The sequence below is a fragment of the Natator depressus genome, chromosome 20, assembly GCF_965152275.1.
Source record: "Natator depressus isolate rNatDep1 chromosome 20, rNatDep2.hap1, whole genome shotgun sequence".
Lineage (NCBI taxonomy): Eukaryota > Metazoa > Chordata > Testudines > Cheloniidae > Natator > Natator depressus.
The window spans coordinates 7,754,229-7,781,138 of NC_134253.1; the positions used below are offsets into that span (position 1 = coordinate 7,754,229).

At 50.6% G+C, this 26,910-nt stretch overlaps 1 long non-coding RNA gene across 1 annotated transcript in view; it reads right to left on the minus strand.

Moving 5' to 3' along the window:
- LOC141975005 (uncharacterized) overlaps nucleotides 1-26,910 on the minus strand; it is a 135,348-nt gene that overhangs the window by 105,059 nt on the left and 3,379 nt on the right. The window contains exon 3 of the long non-coding RNA XR_012635840.1: nucleotides 24,213-24,727. This is a non-coding gene — a long non-coding RNA (uncharacterized LOC141975005). The remainder of the gene's footprint in view (nucleotides 1-24,212; nucleotides 24,728-26,910) is intronic.

Below are 26,910 nucleotides of genomic sequence, written 5' to 3' on the forward strand. Positions count from 1 at the left end.
TCTCTCAGGGGGAGGAAGAACATGAAGCGCTGTGGAGGCAAATAATGTACCTGTACCATGGCCTGGCCCAGAGACTTGCTGCTCTGGGATGGCACCATTTAGCTAAGCCCCTGCTCTCCTGATGCATCTCATCCCTGGTGCCTTAGGGGCAAAAGGGTCTTGCACTTGCATGGAGAAACCCAGCTCTTCTCTGCCACCTCCTTCTCCCCCTTAGCTGCCCCCGTCCCCCTGGGAGCCAGAGGAGAGGGCAGTGGGCTGGGGGAGAAGAGTCTCAGCAGGGGGTAACAGCAGAGGGGAAGGGGATCGTGGGCCCTGGGTCAGGCCAGGGCATGGAAAGGGAGCAAGGCAGGAGAGGCGTGGGGCTGTCAGCTGGGGCAGGCGGAAGCCCAGCAGCAGGCTCCTGTGGGGAGCGGAGCTGGAATCAGCGCCGACCTGCTGTGCGGGGAGAGCCTCACCCCCTACCTCCTCCCCAGCCCCTGAACAGGGAAGGGGCTGAAGCAGAGGGCAGGTGGCTTTCCCTGTGGAAAGGCAGCACCTGCCCTGCCCCGTAGATACTGACTCCCACCCCTTGGGGCACCGGCCTCTGCAGAACCTGCCCCAACCAGCAGCTCTGTGCCCCTCTTTGGGGCAAGCCGGGTGATGGGTGCCCTACACCCCTCCTACAGCTTTACCTCCTAGGGGGGCATACAGCAAGAGGAGGGTACAGTCACTCTTGTCCCACCCCCAACAATTCCCCCTTCATGCAGGGGCCCTGAACTCTGCCCCCCAGGCCATGTGTGTCCAATGGGACTGAGCCAGGGAAGGTCCCAGCCCCCTGGTGAATGGGGCCCAGCTGGGGTGACCGCATGTCCTAATTTTATAAGGACAGTGCTGATATTTGGGGCGTTGTCTTACATAGGTGCCTATTACCCTCTACCCCGGCCTGATTTTGAGCCAGCTGCCCAAGCCAAGCTGGAGCAGCACATGCTGGGAGCTCTGCAATGGGGGCTGGGGACGGGGCTTCGGCCACTTCCTCATGCTGGGTTTGGGGTGGGGACAGGCGGGGCTGACCTGGGCTCTGCCAGGGCCGAGGGGAGAGGAGGGAAGGGACGCCAAGCCTGGGCTGAGCGATGGCTGTGCTATTGCCCCCTACACACACTGCTCTCACCCCTCACTGACAGCCCAGGGTGGCGCCCGCCTGGCTGGGCCTGGTGCCCACCGGGTTGCTCTCAGGCCGGGCGGGTGGCAGTTGAGCCACAGTCTTGGATGGGGGAGGGGGACTGTGCCCATCTCAGCACCAGGCCATGGCAGCTTTCAGCCAGGTGCCCCAGCCAACGGCTTCCAGCAGCCCGTCAGACAGGCCCATCCTGCTCCTGGCCAGGCAGCGCTGCAGCCAGATTCACCTCTTCTCAGCTTTCCGAGGCAAGCAGCCAGGAGACGGGAACCTGCCTGGCTGAGCTCTGGCACCTGCCCACTTGGCAGCCTAGCTCTAGAGGTACAAGGGGCTGCACGGTGCCGTTGCCTAGCGAGGGTGCAGCACCGAGCCCGTGCCGCTGTTCCTGGCTCCGCTGGCGGGAAGTGGTGAGTGTGGGGCCACCTAGGCTGACACCACTCAGCCAGCCCCTGCCCTCACTCCCCCCAAGTGCCAGCCATTTGTGGAGCCCACAACCCAGGTGAAGGGGGCAGAACTGGCTGTGCAGAGACTCTACTGTGAGCCAACGGGGGGCAGCCTAACTTCCTGCCCGCCCAGGCGCATGCCGCCCGGTCCAGAGGGCTCGGCCCTATCCGGTTCCAACAACCCCAACATCAGGTCTTCTACCCCTGCCCTGGAGACAGGATTCCCAGACAGACCACTCACTACTCGGCCTGCCTTGTCCCCCTGAGCAGCCCCCACCACCCAGATCTCACACTGCAGTCAGATGCAGGAAGGAAATTGAAGTGATTCACAGAGAAGGGCATTACTGGGCTCAGAGACAGCAGTGTCTAGTGGTTAGAGCGGGGGGGGGCCCACTGGCAGTCAGGGCACCTCAGTTCTGTCCTTGGCTGTGGGAGCGGGAGGGGTCTAGTGAGTTACAGAAGGGGAGGCTAGAAGCCAGGACTCCTGGGTTCTATTCCCAGGTTAGGGCAAAGACTGGGTTTGAGTGATTGGTGGGGCTGGGAACCAGGACTCCCAGGGTCCGTTCCCAGCTGTGCTCCTGACGTGTGCTGCCCCTTTCGGTCTCAGTGGTTCACCGCTACTGGGGGCCTCGCTAAGTTGTTTCCATTAGGAGGAGAAATTGAGGCTGATTCCAGTATTTCTGCAGGACAGTCCTGTTTATTTACAAAGAACGTACAAAGTCCATTCCCCGACCCCTTTCCTTGATCAGAAATCCATGTCTGCCTTTCCAGCCAGTCCCATGTGCAAAAAAACTTCCCTGCTGGCTTCCTTCCAAGGCCATGCTCACCATGCAGGCACCATCTTAGATCACACTCCCCTGGCCAGGCACCAGGGCTTATTGGAGCCCCGTGGCCTGGAGGAAGGTGGCAGGATGCCATCCATATACCCAACCCCCAACCGGAAATTATCACCAGTAAAACTGCTAATAAGGCTGGGATTTTAATAGGCAACCTAAGGGTTCAGAGTCAACGCCCCACAGAGATGGGGTTGTCAAGCCAGTACCGAAGTCGTGCTGGGAAGGTGTGTGTTGCAGCAGGGAAAGAGATGGCTCCCACTGCCGAGCGGGGAGGGTGGTGGCTGACACAGACAAGTTCCACACTTGGTCTGGATGTTTAGCCTGGGGATGCCCCATTGCCCTCCCCCATCCCTGCAGTGAGCTCAGGAAAGGCCTGTGTGACCCTGACACCCAGTGCCATCCAGCACAGGGGGCTCTGGGAGCGACCTGCAGGCCACAGTCAGACACTAGAGCCCTGCACTCCCTGGGACCAAGGGGACAGCAGCCCCCAGAGCTCCTGCTCCCAGAACCCTCTGCCCTGTGGCACATGGGCCCAGGCCACCAGGACCCCACAGGAAGAGGAGCCAGCATGGGACCTGTCAGGGCCTCAAAGCCCAGCCAGTGTCTTCATCAAGTGTCCAGGGACCTGCCCTGCTAATCTCTGCCCCTTTCCAGGCCCCTCATACAGCAGTAACCAGCCCGGACCTTGGCTCAGAGACCCTCACCCTGCCAAGGAGGCTGGGCCATGCCAGGGGCTACAGGCACCACAGAGCCGGGGGCCTCAGGCCCATATGTAGAAACAGGGGAAGCCTGGGGGCGGGGCCTCAGCCCCACATGCAGGATGAGAAGGGAGCTGGGGGGACATCTCGGTCCCCATGTGGGGGTGGGGAGCTCATCTGGGCAGCGATTGGGACTGTACCACGGTGACCCATGGTGGGTTTCCTGGGTGTTAGTGTAACCCACACACCTCCTGGGTGTGGTGTTCTGTCCCATCGAGTGGCAGCGAGACCACTTAAAGAGAGAGAGAAAATAAGTCTGCTCTACAGCCTTAGCTAATAGCCCGTTGGCTTTTAGCTCATGTGGTAGAGGCTCATGCTTTAAGCTCCAGAGGTCCCAGGTTCGCTCCTGCCTGCTGACGACCAGGGTCTGTTGGCATTACATTAGCACAGCCTGAAGGCCCACCTCCAGATCCCCACCTTCAACTCTCTGGGGAAGGGACCTCCACCCACAGTTCCTACTGCCAGGGAACTCAGTGCCTCTGTTGGAGTAATGAGATCCCACAGGCAGGAGCAGGGGGAGTGAGTGAGACAAACTGACTCTGAGGGCCTCCCAGCACCCAGGGCAGCCCCAGCTCCAGTCCCCATGGCCTCATGAAAACAGCCGCCAGCCCAGAGCATCCATGGGGAGAGCAGGACCCAGGCTGCAGGTGCCAGGCCGACAGGGACCAGCCACTAGCCCGGCCAGCCTGCTGCCGTGGGACCCGGTCTGGGGCTGAGGGGCTAGGGGATCTATCCCTCCCACTTCCCTGTGCAGCTCCACCAGTGGCTCAGCTCACATGGGAGAGCAACCGGAGACCCTCCACTCATCTGCTGGCAAAGTCACAGTCCCCCCACAATAGCTCCCTGGGGCCCTGGCCAGATTGCCACCCCTTCCCCCACACTGAAAGGGGGTTTCAGAGGTTGCTGTGCCTCAGGGGGCTGCAGCTGGAGGCACGATCCCAGCAGCAGTTTTCCATGGCTGGGCAGCAGGGTGAGGCGCAAACTGAGATCTTCCCCCGACAAGCACGGGGAGGCTGCCACACCTGGGCTCCAGCGAGGGGCTAAGCGGCCTCAACTCCTTCCCCCTCCAGCCATTTCCTCCAGACGCACGTGGAGCGCGCTGCGTGCCCAGCACACAGATCAGCTCCTAGCTTCCGGCTCCCCCACGCCAGCCCCTCGTTCCAGCAGCCTCCCATTGGCGGGGGGTGGGGGAATCAAGCGTAGTCAGCTCCAACCCCACTGCAGCCCATCTCTTGGCACCTGCAATCTGAGGGCTCCTTTGCCCTCTGCTCTGACCCCCACAGCCCCTTGAGGGGCTACATGCATGGCAGCTGGGACAGCGAGGTGTGATGCTGAGAGTCGTGGGCTCCTGGAGCAGCTGGCAGGCCTGCCCTGGGGTGCCAGGAGGAGGTTCGGGCCCAGCCAGCAGGAAACCCCTCGGTCTGTCAGGGGTGTGGCAGGCCTGACGCTCCAGGGAGATTCCACCGCCAAACCAGGCACTCGACAGCCGCAGACACCTTCCCTTACGTCCCAGCTGATGGGAATGGAACAGCCTCAGCACAGAGGAAATGGGGCTCCTCTGGCACCCTACAGACAAAGACAGCTCCACATATGTTGCCAAGTGGGGTGCAGGAGCCAGCGCCACCCAGAGAGAAATGGATGGCTGAGAGCGCCAGGACCCTTGGGTTCCCAGCTCTGCAAGGGGACTGGGCTGTAGTGGTTAGAAGGGCTGGGGGGCTGGGAGTCAGGAATCCTGGGTTCTGTTCTCAACTTTGGGAATGGGGTGAGTCTAGCGAATTAGAGCAGGGAAGGCTGAGAAGAATCAGGACTCCTGGGTTCTGTTCTGAGCTCTGGGAGGGGAGTGGAGACTAGTGGTTAGAGCAGAGGGTTGGGCGAGTGAAACCTACCCTGAATAATAACCTTGCACTATAGTTACCTTTCATAGCAAATTACCTCTCTCATCGCTGGCACATTGCTGTGTGCTGGCAAGTCCGTAGGACTCCCAGCTCACAGTCACTAGAAAGGCGGCGGCGGGGGGCGGCTGACCAGCTGGGATCCCAGGACTCTTGCTGAGTTTGCCACTTGCCCGACAGAGCCTGGGGAGGCCAGATCCCAGCTGGCCCAGTGCGGAGCGGGGTAAGCATTTGAAGTTCTCTCCTGGCCTCCTCAGTGCTTCCTAGCCAGCGGGTGCCCTGCCGCAATGCCCCAGCTCTGTGGCGACGCGGGGGAGCCCCCCCCATTCCACACACTGAACCGCAATAGAAGCAGCATGAAACCACAAGGTCAGCTCCAGCCATGCTCCCCCTGCCCCATTGCACAGCCCCCACCACAATCCAATGGGATCCCCCCACACTGCACCGCCGGGCTCGTGGGGATTTCATGGGCAGGAGGCCACGACGCAGCGTGGGGGAAGGGTGGCAAGGGGGAGGCAGAGAAGCCGGATCTGCGTTCCAGCTCCAGGTTTCCCCACGCGCCCAGGCTTCAGGAAAGTTACTTCTAGGCAATAATGAGAAAAAGCTGCAGTTTCAAACCCGGGTGGCCCAGATCCCGCCCCCCTCCCACCATGAGGGCCCCGGAAACACCAGGGCTCCCCCCCCACCGCTATCGAAGGGGGGCGCCACCCATTCCAGAAACTGCGTTAGACCCCAACGCTGGGGGGGCTTTGCAGTCAGAGACACCTGGGGAGGGTCCCCTGGGACTCACAGCTGGCGTGATCCCTCCCCGGCTTTCCAGACAGCAGTTACCTGAGCCTCCCCCACACTCTTCCGCAGCACCCCCCTCCCCTCAGCCTGCACCCCCCAGTCCCACTGCATCCCCTCCCCTTGACATGCTCCCCCACTGTCCACTGCACCCCCTCCCTTCAGCCTGTGCCACCCCATGGTCCCAATGCACCCCTCTTAGCTCAGCCTGTGCCCCCCTACTCTACCACTGCACCCCCCTCAGCCTGCGCCACCCCCCCTCCCCTCAGCCTGTACCCCCCTACTGAACTCCCCTCCAACAGCCTGTGCCATCACCCAGTCCCACTGCACCCCCTTCCCACAGTCTGTGCCACCCCCCATCCCACTGCACCCCTACCCCTCAGACTGCTCCCCCACTGTCCACTGCACTCCCTCCCCTCAGCCTGCACCCCCCCAGTCCCACTGCACCCCTACCCCTCAGACTGCTCCCCCACTGTCCACTGCACCCCCTCCCCTCAGCCTGCACTCCCCCAGTCCCACGGCACCTCCTTCCCTCAGCCTGTGCCACCCCATTCAGCGATGATTTAGATAATGGCATAGAGAGTACACTTATAAAATCGGTGATCTTCCAGAAAACTCCATCCTGGCCCCTATGGATGTAGTTATCACCTTTTGAAGTGATAAACACCCATTTTTTCATGGTCTGTGTGTATAAAAACATCCTCACCGCATTTTCCACTTTTATGCATCCGATGAAGTGAGCTGTAGCTCACGAAAGCTTATGCTCAAATAAATTGGTTAGTCTCTAAGGTGCCACAAGTCCTCCTTTTCTTTTTATGGATGTAGAAGCCCTCTACACCAACATTCCACACAAAGACGGACTACAAGCCGTCAGGAACAGTATCCCCGATAATGTCACGGCAAACCTGGTGGCTGAACTTTGTGACTTTGTCCTCACCCACAACTATTTCACATTTGGGGACAATATATACCTTCAAATCAGCGGCACGGCTATGGGTACCCGCATGGCCCCACAGTATGCCAACATTTTTATGGTTGACTTAGAACAATGCTTCCTCAGCTCTCGTCCCCTAATGCCCCTACTCTACTTACGCTACCTTGACGACATCTTCATCATCTGGACCCATGGAAAAGAAGCCCTTGAGGAATTCCACCATGATTTCAACAATTTCCATCCCACCATCAACCTCAGGCTAGACCAGTCCACACAAGCAGTCCATTTCCTGGACACTACTGCGCTAATAAGCGATAGTCACATAAATACCACCCTATACTGAAAACCTACTGACCGCTATACTTACCTACATGCCTCCAGCTTCCATCCAGGACACACCACACGATCCATTGTCTACAGCCAAGCTCTAAGACACAACCGCATTTGCTCCAATCACTCAGACAGAGACAAACACCTACAAGATCTCTACCAAGCATTCTTAAAACTATAATACCCACTTGCTGAAGTGAAAAAACAGATTGACAGAGCCAGAAGAGTACCCAGAAGTCACCTACTACAGGACAGGCCCGACAAAGAAAATAAAAGAAGTCCACTAGCTGTCACCTTCAGCCCTCTCCAGCGCATCATCAAAGATCTACAACCTATCCTGAAAAATGATCCCTCACTCTCTCAGATCTTGGGAGACAGACCAGTCCTCGCTTACAGACAGTCCCCCAACCTGAAGCAAATACTCTCCAGCAACCCCACACCACACAACAAAAACACTAACCCAGGAATCTATCCTTGCAACAAAGCCCGATGCCAACTCTGTCCACATATTTATTCAAGTGACACTATCATAGGACCTAATCACATTAGCCACGCCATCAGGGGCTCGTTCACCTGCACATCTACCAATGTGATATATGCCATCATGTGCCAGCAATGCCCCTCTGCCATGTACATTGGCCAAACCGGACAGTCTCTATGCAAAAGAATAAATGGACACAAATCTGACATCAGGAATCATAACATTCAAAAACCGGTAGGAGAACATTTCAACCTCTCTGGCCACTCAGTAAAAGACTTAAGGGTGGCAATTTTGCAACAGAAAAGCTTCAAAAACAGACTGCAAGGAGAAACTGCTGAGCTTGAATTAATATGCAAACTAGATACCATTAACTTGGGTTTGACTAGAGACTGGGAGTGGCTGGGTCATTACACATATTGACTCTATTTCCCCATGTTAAGTATCCTCACACCTTCTTGTCAACTGTCTAAATGGGCCATCTTGATTATCACTACAGAAGTTTTTTTCTCCTGCTGATAACAGCTCATCTTAATTAATTAGCCTCTTACAGTTTGTAGGGCAACTTCCACCTTCTCTATACGTATATGTAGTAGCTAGGCAAGGTACTAACGAACATCAATAGGACTTTATTTTTTAAAGTGGAAACCTCTTTTCCAAGCTGCTGCTGCACCCTCAGTAGCTCTCCCTCAGCCTCCTTAACTCCTCCCCACCTCCTTCCGGTTTCCTGTCCTTTCAGACTCCCAACAGCCAGTGCTCCCAATTCTAATAATTACAAGCAACATCTAAACACCACATTCCCTCCTCTCTTAAGAAACTCTCCCAATTACAATAAACATGGTTGTTCTAACCACAGGAACAAACAGGAAACAAGACACTATACTATTGACAGAAATATTAACTGAAAACACTGTAGATACTACATAACAGAGTCCCTAGTCCAGACAGGTGGTCGTCTGCGTCTGACAGGCCGTCTCTCAAGCCCCGGTTCCAGTGCAATGTCTTGTTGTGTTGATACTACGGTGAAGTCATCCAGTGCAGGCTTGGCGTTGGGGTAATCTCCTCTTGGTGCATAGGCAGGTGCAAGATAAGAAGCATTCCATACCCGCCCATCAGAAAGTCGATAGGCGTAAGGTCCCTTCTTCTCTATGATTTTAAGAGGAGCTGTGAATTGATGGTCCCCTTTGCATAAAATTCCAGGTTTTCGTATTCTAATGAAGAAACCACACGCTAACTTTGGTTCCTTAGGACCCCGCCACTTGTCTGTGAAAGCCTTATACTTTGCTTGGTTCTGTTCAACTGTTTTTCTCACATCATCCTCGGCTGGGGCCTCAGGTCGTGCCTTTAACAATCCAGCAATGTTCAGTTTAGTATTCATCTGTTTCCCATGCATAATTCTGCGGGTGATCTTTGCGTTGTGGCATGTCATGTAGCCTGGTATGCTTGCAAGAAATCAGTAGTGAAGGTTATCCACAATCGCCCTTCCAGTTTAGCTGTTTGCAAACTCTCTTTCAAACTTCTGTTAAACCATTCGATTTCCCCATTGGCTTGAGGGTAATATAGGGATGACCTTCTGTGTAAAATGTTCCTCTCTGCTAGAAAAGTTTCAAACTCCAGGGAAGTAAATTGACTACCATTATCTGAAACCAGTTCTTTGGGGTTACCTTCCCTGCTAAAAACTGAAGAGAGGAACTTAATTACTGTAACAGAAGAGATTTGCGATGTAAACGCTACTTCAGGCCATTTACTGAAATAAATCTATTAAGATGATGGCATAATGGCAGTCACTTGGAGCAGTATCAAAGGGTCCTACAATGTCAATCGCCACTTTTTCCCATGCAGATTCAGGAAGAGGAACAGGCTGTAATGGAGGGGTACATGTCACTGCTGTCTTATCATGCATTTGGCAAGTGACACAGGATTTTATGAGTGCTTCAGTTTGAGAGTCCATCCCTGGTCACCAATACAGATTCCATAGTCGTCGTTTGGTTCTGACAATTTTTTGATGAGTATTGAAGGAACAAATATGGACACCGTGTAGAATCAAGCACGTGGGTTTATTATGTACAGCGCTGACGGAGTGTCACCTCGCTTATTAGGCTCAGAGACACTGTCAATCAATTGATTACAATGGATTATATGGATTTTCCATGGGTGGAGGGAAATGATGGGGTAGGCAGTTCCAAACCCCTGGATAGGTCTAACAGCAAGACAAGATAAGCACAGTAGCCAATGGTCAAAAGGTTACATAATGTCTCTGCCAATGGTTTCAGGTTAACACATGTCACTTAATTAGTACACAGGTGTTTTTCATTAAACAATATTTTAAGTGTGTTAGTATAAAATATATATATATGTTGAATTCTGATTTGGGATCCATAGGAATGAAGTAGCTCCCCTGATTGTCCAGCAGGTACACACCTAGGAGTTAAAGCAAAAGGACAAATGAAAAGTATATAGCAATAAAGATTGTCTTTTAATTATTCATTTGTCTTTCTAAGGCAGGTAGTGGCTATGGCTTGGAGGAAAGGTGCACATCTGTGAGAGGGAGGATATCATATCTCATACTGATATGTTTGAACCTCTTCCATAAACTCGAGGCTGGTGTGTAGAAAGGCACCTCTTCTACAGAAGAAACAGGGCCCCTTTCATGCCTTTGGTCTGTTTGCAACTTTGAGATAAAGCCCCCAATTATAATTTCCACCTGGCTTCTTTCTGACCAAGCTTATCTTAGCAAAAAGCAAGGTTGTCCTTTGTTTGTTCTGCTTCTTAGCTAATATTATTCACTATTTGCTAGGCCTCTGTCTTCTTGACCAAACTCTGAATTTTGGGCCTGTGAAAAGAGCTGACACAGTCTATATATCAGGTTGTAACATAAACAGCATATGAATTTTAGCCCTTCAAGTATCGTGTGCCAGGTGTCTGAGTTTTGACTGTAATTCTTCTGGCACAAGCATCGGCTGTGTACCTCGTAGCACACAGCCATCGAGCAAAGAAAGTTCATCCCAAACTCTAAAATAAGACAGCAAAAATGGGTCAAGGTTTTTAGGGTTACTGGGCCATCTCTTTGTCAGAAATTCCCGTAGTTTTTGTTGAATTGGACACGCTGAACAAGCAGCTTGAAATTGTTCTCTTGTGACTGCAGTAAGAGTGTTTGTAATAAGCGCAACTACTACATCCTCATCCTCCTGTGGACCATCTGGTGAAGGCAAAGGCAGGCGAGAAAGGCCATCAGCTACCACATTTTGGTTTCCAGGCTTATATTCCAGCTCATAATTGAAAGAGAGTAGTCTTGCAGACCATCTAGCAATACAATATCCTGCTCTTCCCTGTCCTTTCCTGGTGAGCAACGTCGTCAAAGGGCTGTGGTCTGTGTGCAACTTGAACGTGCGGCCCCACAGGTAAGTTCTCCATTTTTCAGTAGCCCAGACACAAGCAAGTGCTTCTTTTTCGACTGCAGAATATTTCCTCTCAGCATTACTTAGTGTCCTTGAAGCAAATGCAACAGTCCTCTCTGTGTTGTCCTCATGAAGTTGTGTGAGGACAGCCCCAAGTCCATAATCAGAAGCATCAGTAGTTACAATTGTGGGCAATGCAGGAGTGAATAGTGCAAGTACTGGACTATGTATAATCAAGTCTTTCACTGTTTTGAAACTAGCTTGTGCATCCGTTGTCCACACTAAGGTTGAACTTCCCCGTAGTAATTCTCATAACGGTTCAATGACCGAAGCATAATTGGGAATGAATTTTGCATACCAGGAGGTAAGACCCAAGAAGGAACGTAAGGTTTGCAAATCTGTTGGAGGAGGAGCATTTGAAATTGTCAGGATATGAGCCGGATCAGGTTTTAGTCCAGCCTGTGAAATTGTATGCCCCAGAAGGAAGAGTTCAGTTTGTCTAAATTTGCATTTGGACCTATTGAGCTTGAGGCCTGCTTTGCTATTGCAGTTTAGTACAGACTGCAGGTTATTGTCATGCTCCTCCAAAGTATTTCCAAACATGATAATATCATCCAGATAGCATTGAACTCCATGTTGATTCTTCAAAATCAATGACATCATTTTTTGGAAGGCACTTGGGGCTGATGCGAGACCGTATGGAACATGTTTAAAATGAAATAGTCCCTCATGTGTAATAAATGCTGTGAGGTCTCTGCTATCTTCATGCAACATAACCTGGTGGTATGCGCTCTGCAAATCAAGAGTAGAAAACATCTTTGCTCCACGGAGTTCTGCAAATACTTCTTCTATGTGTGGAAGAGGATGGCTGTCAATCACAATAGCTTCATTTGGCTCCCTTACGTCCACACAAAGGCAAATGCCTCTACCCTTCTTCTGCATCAATATTAGGTGAAACCCATTCCGAGGGGTTAATCTCTTCAATAATGTCCTTTTGAACAAGTTCGCTAAGTTCCTCTGAAACAGCTTCCCTGACTGAAAACGGTGAGCGCTGTAATTTCTGTCGAACAGGCATCACATTATTCCGCATTTTAACTTTATGCAGAAACCCATAAGCACAACCGAGTTTCTCCTCAACCTGGTGTTGGGTCCCAGCTGAAACTGGTGTGTGTACGGCAAGAGTGCTTTGCTGAGGAAGATCAATTCGTCCACTAACTACCCTGAGATTTAAAGCAGCCAATAAATCTCTGCCAAGGATAGGAGTGCCTTTGTGGACAATGTAGGACTCTGCAGTTACACAGCAATCACCAAAAGTAACTATTGCTGGCACGCAGCCACGTATTGAAATATGGTTTTTCAAATAGCACACCAAGTGAAGCTTGGGTTCAGTAAGAGGCACATCTTTAAAGTAATGCAAATAGATGGAATCAGGTAGTATAAATACTGCTGAGCCAGTGTCCAACATGAGCTGAATAGAGTGTGATTTGCCTGAGGGTATTTACAGTGCACTTTATTTGTTCTGGAATATGTGCAGTAGTGATTTTGTCCACGCTCAGCACAGTAACATCTGGTATTGTAACCGCATGCACCTGTTGATTGAACTGGCTGCCGCGACATACTTTAGCAAAATGCCCAGTCTTTTTGCAATGACAGCACTGAGCTGCTTTTGCCGGACATCCTGTGTAGCTTGCAAGGTGTTGTGGGGATCCACAGTGAAAGCATGCTTTTACTGGATTTTGAATTTGCCGATTTGGTGGTTTTTCATTAGTTTTCCTCTTGTAATTGTTTGTCTGCAGCGATAGTGAACTTTTCTGCAAAGGAGTCACAGCCTGGACTGTGCCTCCTGTATCCATGCTCATTATTTTGGGTTCAGCTGTAGCTGACTCAGTCTGGGTAGCAATGGTTGTTGCTTTTTCTAGTGTAAATTGTGGTTCTAGAAGTAAACGTTCTCTTACACGAAGCATGGTTGTTTTCTCAATGAGCTGGTCTCTAGTCATCTCATCTGCCGTATTCCCAAAGTCACAATCAGACTCCTCAGGGAAGCAATATACTGCATTATAGTCTCCCCTGTTTTCTGCTCACGCTGGTGAAATCTGTAGCGATTAGCGACTACATTCACTTTTGGCACAAAAAAGTTCTTTAATGCAGTGAGTGCAATCTCATATTTATCCTCTGCAAGGGGAAAAGTGTAAATATATATGCTGCCCTTCTGCTCCAAGGCAGTGGATTAGCAGAGCACGTTTTCTTACTTCAGAAATCTCTGTAGCACTGATTGCAAGCAGATAAGTCTCAAACATATGGATCCAGGCAGTAAAAGCAATTGGAGGCTCACCTGGGCTTTGTAGAAAGGGTGCAGGTGGGTTCAAAGGCAGAAGATCCCACCCTTGTCGCCAAAATGTTGTAGTAGCCAGGCAAGGTACTAACAGACTTCAACAGGACTTTATTTTTTAAAGTGGAAACCTCTTTTCCAAGCTGCTGCTGCACCCTCGGTAACTCTCCCTCAGCCTCTTCAACTCCTCCCCCCTCCTTCCGGTTTCCTGTCCTTTCAGACTCCCAAGAGCCAATGCTCCCAATTCTAATAATTACAAGCAACATCTAAACACCACAGTATATATGTATATATATATATCTTCTTACTATATGTCCCATTCTATGCATCCGATGAAGTGGGCTGTAGCCCATGAAAGCTTCTGCTCTAATAAATTTGTTAGTCTCTAAGGTGCCACAAGTCCTCCTGTTCTTTTTATAACGTTTGCGGACGATACCAAGCTGGGAGGGGTTACAAGCGCTCTGGAGGATAGGATTAAAATTCAAAATGATCTGGACAAACTGGAGAAACGGGCTGAAGTAAATAGGATGAAATTCAATAAGGACAAATGCAAAGTACTTCATTTAGGAAGGAACAATCAGTTGTACACATACAAAATAGGAAGAAGACTAAGAGGGGACATGATAGTTTTCAAGTACATAACAGGTTGTTACAGGGAGGAGGAAGAATTGTTCTTCTTAACCTCTGAGGATAGGACAAGAAGCAGTGGGCTTAAATTGCAGCAAGGGAGGTTTAGGTTGGACATTAGGAAAAACTTCCTACCTGTCAGGGTGGTTAAGCACTGGAATAAATTGCCTAGGGAGGTTGTGGAATCTCCATCATTGGATATTTTTAAGAACAGTTTGGACAAACACCTGTCAGAGATGGTCTAGATAATGCTTAGTCCTGCCATGAGTGCAGGGGACTGGACTAGATGACCTCCCGTGGTCCCTTCCAGTTCTATGATTGTCCCACTGCACCCCCCCTTCGCTCAGCCTGTGCCACCCCCTGACCTCAGCCTGCCCCCCCACTGAGCCCTCTCCCATAGCCTGTGCCCCCCACTGTCCCACTGCACCCCCTGTCCCTCCCCCTGCACCCCCACCATCCCCCTGCACCCCCCCCCTCGGCCTCCATTCTCCGCACCAGTCCCTCTGTTCTGTACCACCCCACTACCTGCAGGACGTGCCCCTGGTCCCCGCCCCCCTTACCTGCTCCGGCTCCCAGCAGCACCCGGGACCTGGCCCCTGAGCCCATCCCGCTGCTCCGCTCGCGATCCCGGACCCGGACCCCGCTCCTCCGCCGCCCCCGATCTAGAGATCCATAGCGCGGCCGGGAGCCCCGCGCCGCAGAGCCAGACTCCAGCGCAGCCAGGCTGCCTCCCTCCCTCCTGGACCCTGGGAACCTTCCCCCGCCAGCAGCGACTCGAGTCCCGGCTCGGCCGCCCCCTCCCCGAACTCCCACGCTCCTCCCTGCCCAGCCCGCTCCTGGCCAGGCCCGGCCCCGCGCTGCAGCCAGCGCCCCCTGCCCAAGCCGGCCCGGTGTAGTGCACATTTCTACACCCTGCAGTTTCCACACGCCACCGTGCAAGACGTTGCTACCTGCAGGCATTTGCTACACCAGGTGGTAGTTTTATACAATAGCAGTTTCTTACAATCCCCCACGTATCAGTGGTAGAATCTCCTTCCTTAGAAGTTTTTTAAGGTCAGGCTTGACAAAGCCCTGGCTGGGATGATTTAATTGGGGATTGGTCCTGCTTTGAGCAGGGGGTTGGACTAGATGACCTCCTGAGGTCCCTTCCAACCCTGATATTCTATGATTCTATGAACTGCTACCCGTAGCACAGGCCTATGGAGAGCCGTTTAATACAGTACACCCGGCAGGTGCCGGGGGGGCTGGCCGGGCTCACTCGCTGCAGGCGGGGGAAAAAGGGGGCACCGTGGTGCTCAGTGGAGCTCGGGCTCCAGGGGACAGATGACTATGGAGGGGGAGGGGTGCAGTGGGGGGCTTTTCTGGGAGATCTCTGAGCGATGGAGTAAAGGCCCCCCAGGGTAGAGGGCTCCAAACCTGCCTCCCCCCACACCAGCGTGGGGGAGGGGGCACAGGCAGCGAGCGGTGTGTGTGCTGGGGTCAGAGATGGGCTGGCTCAGGGCTCAGGCCCCATAGCCTCGGCCTTTCCCCTCCCTTCCAACATCGCGAGAAAGGAGGTTCTTGTTGTTTGCTGCATCTTGGGAACCGCTTGGAGAAATGGCCCCACATTTCCGCTCAGTGCCCAAACCCCGCACGCCCATGGTGGACAACACGTTTCAAGCTGGGGGGGGGGGGAGAAAACCTTTTGTAGTGATAATCAAGGTGGGCCATTTCCAGCAGTTGACAAGAACGTCTGAGGAACGGGGGTGGGGGGGTGGGGAAATAAACATGAGGAAATAGTTTTACTTTGTGTAATGACCCATCCACTCCCAGTCTCTATTCAAGCCTAAGTTAATTGTGTCCAGTTTGCAAATTAATTCCAATTCAGCAGTCTCTCTTTGGAGTCTGTTTTTGAAGTCTTTTTGTTGTAATATTGCAACCTTTAGGTCTGTAATCAAGTGACCAGAGAGATTGAAGTGTTCTCCCCCCACCCCCCACTCTCCTGCTGGTATTAGCTCATCTTAAGTGATCACTCTCCTTACAGTGTGTATGGTAACACCCATTGTTTCATGTTCTCTGTGTATATAAATCTCCCCACTGTATTTTCCATTGAATGCACCCGATGAAATGAGCTGTAGCTCACGAAAGCTTATGCTCAAATAAATTTGTTAGTCTCTAAGTTACCACAAGTCCTCTTGTTCTTTATTCAGAAAGCTGGTCTTAACCTCAACTACAGCAGAGCTGGCACACCACTGACGTATTTATTTAGGAAGTTTTAACAGGTTTCCAAACCCCGTCCTGTAACTATCAGAGCCCAAAGAATAACCAGCTTTTGTTTACAGAAACATTCTCCTGTAATGTAGTCACCAGATCTTTATTTAACAGAGGGAGGAAGGCGGCCTCTTTATGCTACCCAGGACCTGTCGTTTCTGGTGATTTTATTACACTGAGTTAATTAGTTGCCCTATCAAATGTTACTAGTCAAAATAATGGGACAGGTGTGCTGGGGTTTGATTAGCAGGTTAATGTGCTTTGTCTAAGTGTTGAAGAAACGGGAACTATGTAGTCGTTCTGTTTTGCTGAGTACATGTGCTGTTTGTTCCATAACAATCTCCCATGTGTTTTTGAGCCATTCCTCTAGAGTTGGACTATTTTTCTTTCTCCAGTAGGAGGCTGTCAGTAGCCAGACAGGTACCAGCAGATGAGGAATTAATTTGTGTGACCATTTCCAGCAGGAAGCCCCAGGAGGATCACCAAAGATCAGTTGGTAATAAATAGCCCCACCGTTTGTGATATTTGGTTACACATTGCACCCCAACGCTCTCTAATGACTGGACATGTCTACCATCTACGCTCTGACACTTTTCAGGGTTACGTTACCCAAGGTGTCTGGGGTGAATCATGACCACCTGCTTAAAGCAGGAGGGAACCCCGTCTGTGCCGACAGGGGAAACTCTCCCCAGCCGCTGGCTGCTGGCCATGCAGGTGCTCCACTCCAGGTTCTGTGAGCCCCACTCTTACACACTGCAGGCTTGCAATTTACAAACTCCACTTTGTTACACTTTATGGCCCAATCCCCTATCTTCTGGACACCCACAATGTACTCCAATGTGCTGGGGCTGTAGGCAACCAGGCCTAGTGGTCAGAGCCGGGGTCAGAAGCCAGGAATGAAAGCTGGAGTTGGAATCACCCCAAGGCTTGGGGCCAGAGTTGGGGTCAGGAGTCATGGCAAAAGTTGAGCAAGAATCTGTGTCAGGAGTCACACTGAGGGTCAGGACTGGAGTCTGGGGTCAAGGGTCAAGCTGAGTCCATGGGTCAAGCTGAGTCCAAGGGTCAAGGGTCAAGCTGGAGTGAGGAACCAGGAACAGTGTCAGGGACCAAGCTGAAGTCAGTACCAAAGGTCTAACTAGAGTCAGGGTCCAGTACAACAGCAGATCAGGAGTTAACTTAGATAATTTCCAGTGCCTCCTCCTGATTTAAGTAGTGTGTCTGGGCCAATTGGTGGGGCTGGACATCTGTTCCAAATGGAGCTTATGGGTGGAACCTCTGGTGGACCAGTGGTCTGTTTGCCCCCTCCCCTGCTAGTTCCAGAGAGCGGTGGGGTAGCGATCGTGGCCTAGGCACTACTTGGGGACCCAGGAGCCTGGGTTTGAGACCCACAATCTCTCACATTGGTGCCCTGCATCTTTCACTGGGCTTGGTTTTCTGGAATGGCTCTTTGGAAGGTTTTCACCAGGTCAGGGGTGTGGACATTCTCCACCAATTCCTAGGAGTGCTCTGTAGGATTGTAACCTTCCCAATCTATGAGATACCAGAGTCTACCCCATCTCATTCTGTAGTTGAAGATCTCATGGACAATATACTCATCATGATTATATACATGATCTTGAGCACATACTGGGTGGGGTGGCACTTGGGAGTGGTGAAGGATTGGATCCTACATGTAGGGCTTCAGGAGTGATATATAAAAACAGGGTGTATCTAGAAGGATTAGAGTAGGTGGAGTTCATGAGTAACTGGGTTGATTTTCCAGCAAACTTAGGGGCAAAGGAACTGGTACTCCAATATACGAGATGGGGAGGAGGTGACCAGCCCCCTGTGGAGAAAGAAGTGGTTCAGGACTATTTAGAAAAGCTGGACGAGCACAAGTCCATGGGGCCAGATGCACTGCATCCGAGAGTGCTAAAGGAGTTGGCGGATGTGATTGCAGAGCCATTGGCCATTATCTTTGAAATCTCATAGCGATCAGGGGAAGTCCCAGACGACTGGAAAAAGGCTAACGTAGTGCCCATCTTTAAAAAAGGGAAGGAGGAGGATCCTGGGAACTACAGGCCAGTCAGCCTCACCTCAGTCCCTGGAAAAATCATGGAGCAGGTCCTCAAGGAATCAATTCTGAAGCACGTAGAGGAGAGGAAAGTGATCAGGAACAGTCAGCGTGGATTCACCAAGGGCAAGTCATGCCTGACTAATCTAATTGCCTTCTATGACGAGATAACTGGCTCTGTGGATGAGGGGAAAGCGGTGGACGTGTTGTTCCTTGACTTTAGCAAAGCTTTTGACACGGTCTCCCACAGTATTCTTGCCAGCAAGTTAAAGAAGTATGGGCTGGATGAATGGACTATAAGGTGGATAGAAAGTTGGCTAGATTGTCGGGCTCAACGGGTAGTGATCAATGGCTCCATGTCTAGTTGGCAGCCGGTATCAAGTGGAGTGCCCCAAGGGTCGGTCCTGGGGCCGGTTTTGTTCAATATCTTCATTAATGATCTGGAGGATGTTGTGGATTGCACCCTCAGCAAGTTTGCAGATGACACTAAACTGGGAGGAGAGGTAGATACACTGGAGGGTAGGGATAGGATACAGAGGGTCCTAAACAAATTAGAGGATTGGGCCAAAAGAAATCTGATGAGGTTCAATAAGGACAAGTGCAGAGTCCTGCACTTAGGACAGAAGAATCCCATGCACCGCTACAGACTAGGGACTGAATGGCTTGGCAGCAGTTCTGCAGAAAAGGACCTAGGGGTTACAGTGGACGAGAGGCTGGATATGAGTCAACAGTGTGCCCTTGTTGCCAAGAAGGCCAATGGCATTTTGGGATGTACAAGTAGAGGCATTGCCAGCAGATCGAGGGACGTGATCGTTCCCCTCTATTCGACATTGGTGAGGCCTCATCTGGAGTACTGTGTCCAGTTTTGGGCCCCCCACTACAAGAAGGATGTGGAAAAATTGGAAAGAGTCCAGCAGAGGGCAACAAAAATGACTAGGGGAGTGGAACACATGACTTATGAGGAGAGGCTGAGGGAACTGGGCTTGTTTAGTCTGCGGAAGAGAAGAATGAGGGGGGATTTGATAGCTGCTTTCAACTACCTGAAAGGCGGTTCCAAAGAGGATGGATCTAGACTGTTCTCAGTGGTAGCTGATGACAAAACAAGGAGTAATGGTCTCAAGTTGCAGTGGGGGAGGTTTAGGTTGGATATTAGGAAAAACTTTTTCACTAGGAGGGTGGTGAAGCACTGGAATGAGTTATCTAGGGAGGTGGTGGAATCTCCTTCCTTAGATATTTTTAAGGTCAGGCTTGACAAAGCCCTGGATGATTTCATTGGGGATTGGTCCTGCTTTGAGCAGGGGGTTGGACTGGATGACCTCCTGAGGTCCCTTCCAACCCTGATATTCTATGATTCTATGATCTTGAAGTGTAGGTGTTTTATCAAGAGCCATACCAATCTGTTCTACTGAAAGTGTGGGCCCCTCCTGTCGATGGCAGTCCGCATACTGTTTGTAGCTCCTTTTGGTGTCCTCCAGGTGTATCTTTACATCATCCTGGGTTTGACTGAGTTGTGCCCAGTCCCGGGCTGCTGGGTAGGAGGAAGTTGCAGGTAGCTCTGGGTAGAATTGAGGACAGAATCCATAGTTTGAAAAGGGGCTTTGCTCTGTCGAGGCGTGTTCCACTTTATTATATGCAAACTCCGCAAGAGTAGGGCCCTACCCAATTCACGGTCCATTTTGGTCAATTTCAATGTCACAGGATTTTAAACATCGTACATTTCATGATTTCACCTATTTAAATCTGAAATTTCACTGTGTTGTAACTGTAGGGGCTCTGACACCACAAGGAGTTGGGAGTGCTCACAAGGTTATTGTAGGGGGGGTTGTGGTACTGCTACCCTTACTTCTGCGCTGCTGCTGACGGCGGCACTGCCTTCACAGCTGGGCGGCCGGAGAGCGGCAGCTGCTGGCTGGGAGCCCAGTTCTGAAGCAGAGCCACCACCAGCACCGGTGCAGAAGTAAGGATGGCATAGTATTGCATTGCCATCCTTACCTCTGCGCTGCTGCTTGGAGAGCTGGGCCCTCAGTCAGCAGCCGCCACTCTCTGGCCGCCCAGCTCTGAAGGCAGCAGTTCAGAAGTAAAGGGTGGCATGGTACGGTATTGCCACCCTTACTTCTGTGCTGGCAGGGTGCAGAAGTAAGGGTGGCAATACTGCAACCCCCCTAAAATATCCTTGTGACCCCCCCTGCAACTCCCTTTTGGATCAGAAACCACAATTTGAGAATTTCCCTGTGAAATCTGTATAGTGTAGGGTAAAAGCACACAAAAGACCAGATTTCGCGGTCCAAGTGATAGTTTTCATGGTTGTGAATTTGGTAGGGCACTATGAATGAGACAGCAGGGAGGACCAGTCATTCTGCTGGTAGTTTATATAGCAGTGAAGATACGCTCCAGAATCTGGGTGGTTCTCTCCATATGACTGCTTGCCTGCGGCTGTGTGGATGAGAGACAAGAGCAAATGCCCAGCATTCAGAGGGCTTTACCGCAGAAGCGGGAGATGAAGTACGCTCTGCAGTCATAGATGATGTGCTCTGGGAGGCCATGGAAGCAGACAACTTGGTCCACCCTGAGCCAGGCGGTCTCCTGGGAGGATGGTAGGCCAGTGCAGGGGATGAAGTGTGCCATCTTTGTGAGACCTTCAAAGTGGTCGTGAACCCGTCAGATTCGGGTAATTCTACTATAAAATCTAGGGCAGTAACTGATCAGGAGCTAGATGGACTCTCGAGGGGTTGCTGGAGTCTGAGGGGTTTATTGTGCATTCCCTTGGAGTTGGCACATACATTGCAAAAGTTGACATAGACCTCGCTGTGGCTCACATGCAATACCACCAGATGAGACAAGAGACTAGGCACTGCATTTTAAACCTGCCAAAATGTCCCACAAGGGAGGAGTTGTGACATATTTACAGAGTTGCAGTTCTCAGAGGTCTGGGGGGAACATATATATGCCCATTCCTGTAGGTTATCCTGTCTTGGACCTTGTGGGGTTCCCTACCTATGGACTCCTGTTTGTCAGGAGGGACCCCCTTGGGCTGAGGCTGATTGTATTTGCATGGGCTGGTCTTGGTGAGGAGCTGAGCCCAGGACATTATGAGAAGATTTCAGGGTTCAAATCCTCTAGATCAGCATAATGTTCCCCCTATTTTTGGTTTCCAGGTGATAGGAGATTATGAAATTGAAGCATGAAAAGAACAGGGCCCACCGATGCTGTCACTGGTTAAGGGCCTTGGCTCTACATAAATATTCAACGTTTTAATGGTCTGTATACATCTGGATGGAATACCAGACCCCTTCTAGATGGGGGTGCCACACCTCAAAGGCAGTTTTAATCACCAGGAGTTCCTTATCCAAACTCTCATACTTCTGCTCTCCATGTGTATGTTTCTTGAAGTAAAAGGCACAGGGATGTAACAACTGTTGGGGACCGTGTCTCTGAGAATGCACCGTTCCGATCACCACATTGGAAGAGTCTTCTTCCATGATGAAGGCCTGCGTAGTGTCTGAATGAACCAGTATGGGAGTGGTGATGAATGTGAGTTTTAACTACTTGAAGGTCTGTTGGGCCTCAGGGGACCCAGAGACGCTTTTGTGGAGCAGGGCAGCGAGGGGGGTTGTGGAAGTAGAGGAAAGGATGAAGGGAATTTGAACGCAGATATCTTAAGTTCTAGGAATAGAGCAAGATTCAGGCTAACACTAGCTCTGATAACGCAAGACTTTTTTATCGACCTTGTGTTAGATAAGAATGGAACACAGACTGTAGCAGGACCTGCTGAGAAAAGTAAGATAGCAGGAAGGTGTATGTATAAACAAGACGTGGTTGTTGATCATTATTGTCTGTAGCAAAGGTATAAATGCTTGCCCTAATTGTTTATCTAACGGAGACCTGCCTGGGATGGGGGAACCCCTGTCTGGGTGTACTCTCCCCTTGCAAGTGCTAGAAACAAATAAACTGTCTCTGATGTGTTGCAACCAACCTGAGAAAGAAAACTGTGTTTTCTTCCACAATTTACATATAGGCCTTCTTGACTGACAGGAATTAAAGGGTTCATGATGCAGTTACATTCCTTCAGGCTGTCCTAATATGAGTTGTTTTGTGGGGAAAGTGCAGGTGCTTCGGGGTTTGGAAAAAGGGGTGGAGGATTTTCAGGTGGTCGGTTTGGGCATTCATTTCTCCAGTGTCCCTCCTGGCCACAAAAGTGGCATGCAGTGTTCCCTTTCGGGGCAGGATATGAGGGACCTCTCCCTCTCCCCCGACCTCATCCTCCCCCACCCCTCGGCCTCTATATTGATAAGTTTGCAACTGCAAGGCCAAAAGTTTTGTTTCAGTACTTTCTTTCTTCTGCTCTATGCAAGCTGCACAATGGTTGACAACTGTCACCAATTCAGAAAGGGGTTTAGTTTGCCAGCCAATGCAGATAATCCTTAACTGCTGCTGAACCTTTGGTAAGAGTCCCTGAACAAAGGCAGCCCCTACTGCCTCTCTGGCATTGTCAGCTGGCAGGTAGCAATTCCTGAATGTTGTTCAAACACCTTAGTTAGTCTATCTAGATAATCAGCAGGGGACTCGCCTTTGTTCTGTTTACAGTTATTAATCTTTGTCCAACTTCAGAATAAACCTCTGATAAAAATTTGTGATCCCCAGGAAGTCCTGTAGTTTGAGAACATTGCATGATGCTGCCCACTCAAGGACTGCTATTCACCTTGCCAGGATCCATCTTACTACCATGAGGTGATAAAATGAACCCTAGGAATTCTATAGAGATCTGGTCAAAGACACACTTCTCCTGTTCACTATAAGGCCATGCTGATGTAGTCTCCTCAGGACAGAACAGACATGCAGGGTGTGCAGCTCAGCATTCACTGAAAAAGTAATTCTGTCACCCAGGTATACTACCACATGTTGGTCCAGAATGTCCCAGAGCACGTTGTTCATAAAATGTTGAAATGTGGCAGGTGCATTCATCAAACCAAAGGGCATGATGAGGTGCTCAAAATACCGTAACAGGTTTGGAAGGCAGTTTTCCACTTGTCCCCAGCTCTAACATAGACACATCCCTCCGAAGTCTAACTTTGTATATTCAAGCGACTCCCACCTGCTCCAATAGTTTGGGGTGTAGGGATAGTGGGTATCAGTTCCTAACAGTGACTTGATTTAAAGTCCGATAATCGACACACAGTTGGAGGGTGCCTTTTTTTGTTTGTTTGTTTTGGATAAAGAGGCCTGTTGCCCCAGCAGGGGAGGTACACTTACGAAAAAAGCCCTTAGCCAACTTCTCCTGGGTAGGCATGCAGCGCAGCTAGCTCAGGCTCGGACATGGCGTAAATGCAACCGACTGGAATGTTTGCTGCAGGTTGTGACTTGATTTGACAATGGTAATCCTTGTATGGAGGTGTGACAGGATCCCCGGGGTACAACCTCGGACTGTGGGACCGCTATGCTCCCTTAACTCTCCAGCCTGGGCTGTCTCACACAATGCAATGCCAGTGACAAGCAGCAAACCCCTCCAGGAGCTCTGATCACTCAGCCATCAGCATGTGGAGCCCCACACCCAGCTAGATTGCATGAATGCTCCCTGAGCCACTCATGAATCATACAGAGAGAGGCACCAGCTAGTCACCCCAGCCCCTGGCCTTGCACCCCATACCATCTTACACTGCTCGAGACTCCCTTTGACAGTGCAAGCTCATTAATTAGCTCACCACTCCAACAAAAGGGTAGTGGATCTGCAACAGCCCTTGTTAACCTGAGCTGGGATTCCCCCAACACTTCAACCAAAACCGCACTGTGTTAGGTAAAATATAAAACAGATTTCTTAATTACAGAAAGGCAGATTGTAAGTGATTATAAGTAGACATAGAGATCAACGTTAGTTACATAGAAATAAAAATAAATTTGCAGTCTAAATTCTACAGACTAAGCAAGATTTGAATCAAGCAGTCTCTTACCTTAACAAATGTTACAGGCAGCTCACAGTTCCCAGTACACAGGCTGGATTCCCTTCCCAGACTGGGACCAATCTCCCCAGTTCAAAGTCTTTGTCTTCCAGATGCTTTTCCAGGTGTTGAGATGGGGGAAGAGAGAGGCCAAGTGATGATGTCACTGTCCCTCCTTTATACTTTCTTCCAGCTGCTAGAAAGATCCTTGCTGTGACGTGAGGTCAGGAAGTCCTCATTGCACATGTGCCCTCTCTGAGAAGTCTCTGGGATAGTGGATGGGCCATCAACGCCTGTCTGGCCAATGAGAGTTGCTCCTTTGTCCCTGCTGAAAGGCCAGCTGTGGGCATTTCCCAACCTCACAGCATATTTCAGTAGCACAAAGAGCAATACTTCATAAGAACGGCCATACTGGGTCAGACCAAAGGTCCATCTAGCGCAGTATTCTGTCTTCCAACAGTGGCCAATGCCAGGTGCCCCAGAGGGAATGAACAAGTGATCCATAACTTCACAGACAATTATAGCACCTGCAATCCAACAGGATATTAAGGCTCTACAGATCAATACTTTTAAAATGATACTTCACAAGGCATACTTTGTATAAAACATATCATAATCATATAACTATGGTGAAAATGGGGGTTCCGGGGTGCTACTTTGAGGTACAGAGTGTCACAGAAGCAAGGTATCTGCAATTTCCTTTTCAAAGACCTCAGTGTAGTTGTTATATGTCATAAATATAAAGGGAAGGGTAAACACCTTTAAAATCCCTCCTGGCCAGAGGAAAAATCCTTTCACCTGTAAAGGGTTAAGAAGCTAGGATAACCTCACTGGCACCTGACCAAAATGACCAATGAGGAGACAAGATACTTTCAAAAGCTGGGGAGAGGGAAAACAAAGCCTCTCTCTCTGTCTGTGTGATGCTTTTGCCAGGGACAGAACAGGAATGGAGTCTTAGAACTTAGTAAGTAATCTAGCTAGATATGCGTTAAATTCTGTTTGTTTAAATGGCTGAGAAAATAAGCTGTGCTGAATAGAATGGATATTCCTGTCTTTGTATCTTTTTGTAACTTAAAGGTTTTGCCTAGAGGGATTCTCTATGTTTTGAATCTAATTACCCTGAAAGGTATTTACCATCCTGATTTTACAGAGGTGATTCTTTTTACTTCTATTAAAATTCTTCTTTTAAGAAACTGAATGTTTTTTCATTGTTTTTAAGATCCAAGGGTTTGGGTCTGTGGTCACCTATGCAAATTGGTGAGGATTTTTATCAAACCTTTCCCAGGAAGTGGGGTGCAAGGTTTTGGGGAGGATTTTGGGGGGAAAGACATTTCCAAACGCTCTTTCCCAATAATAAACCCGGTTAGACGTTTGGTGGTGGCAGCGGAAGTTCAAGGGCAACAGGTAAAATAGTAAAATAAACCTTGGGGAAGTTTTAACCTAAGCTGGTAAAAGTAAGCTTAGGAGGTTTTCATGCAGGTCCCCACATCTGTACCCTAGAGTTCAGAGTGGGGAAGGAAACTTGACATTATATTTGGAAGGGAGTAGAGAATCAGGGCCAGTGGTTGGCTCTGGTACTCTGGCTTGTAACTGGTTGGGAACTACTGCATGCTCTGCATTTCCTGGGGCCAAGCTGTGCTGCTGACAAATCTCTGAGGAAAAGCTGACCGTTAGTTCATGCCAGTGGATAAGAGGGCATGGAGCGCCGGGCAAGAGATACCCAAGATCCGGGGGAAATATGGGGAACGGATGGCAATGAACTGTAGTGTCTCTCGCTGCCCTTGGATAGTGAGCTCCTCAGGAACCATTTCCATGGCCACCAGCCCAGAGGACAGGAGGAGCCTATCCATTGTCTCTATGAGGGTTTGGGTTTGGGCTGCAGGGAAATCTGCAGATCTTGGGACACCTCCATGTTGATAAAATTATCTGCTGCAGCTGTGTCTGTGAGGGGATGGTTGGGAATGCCCTTCACTGGGCTTGGGCTGGCTCATTTCCCAGATCCCTTCATGCTGGGTTCTTCGAGGGGCAACAAGAGATTGTGTGACCCGGTTCCCCACAGGGTAAGGCATTGCTGGTGTGCTCCTTCCTCAGGGGTGAGTCACCAGCAAGCCAGGTTGGTCTGCATCAGCTCGCCTGGCAGAGCGGAATCTAAGAGCAGGGGGCAGTGTTGTGACATCACATCAGGGTTGCACATGTGGCTGATGGTCGGTCTGGATGAGCAGAGCAATGAAGTCATCCCGACCTGTGGGGGTCTCGACTCGGGACAGCTCGTCCTTGATCTTGTCCCACAAGTCCCATTGGAAGTTCCATTCTGGGTCCGACATACGTGGTTGGAAGGGTGCTGCATAGGAGGCGGCTATGCCTGACCCCTGTCCGAGTTTCCTCAGGGGAGCCTCAGCAAAGGGGGCACAGTTATGGTCATAAAAAATGGTTGATATCGTCCTCTGGAAGGTGTCCCAGTTAGACAGGTCTAGATGGCTGGTTTCCAACAGGGGGGAGTCTTAAGTCTTCTTCTCAGTGTCTTTGTTGCTTGCAGCATAGGTGGGGGCAGGAGAAAGGCCAAGCATGGGGCCCGTGTGTTCTGTTTTATACCCTCAGTCCCATGTGCTTGGGGAACACAAGTCCAGGCATGTCTATGGGGCACTGCTGAGTCTCCAGGCAAGGCTGAGCAGTTCCCTTGGTGTAGCCTTATGCAGGTGAGTCATTGCAT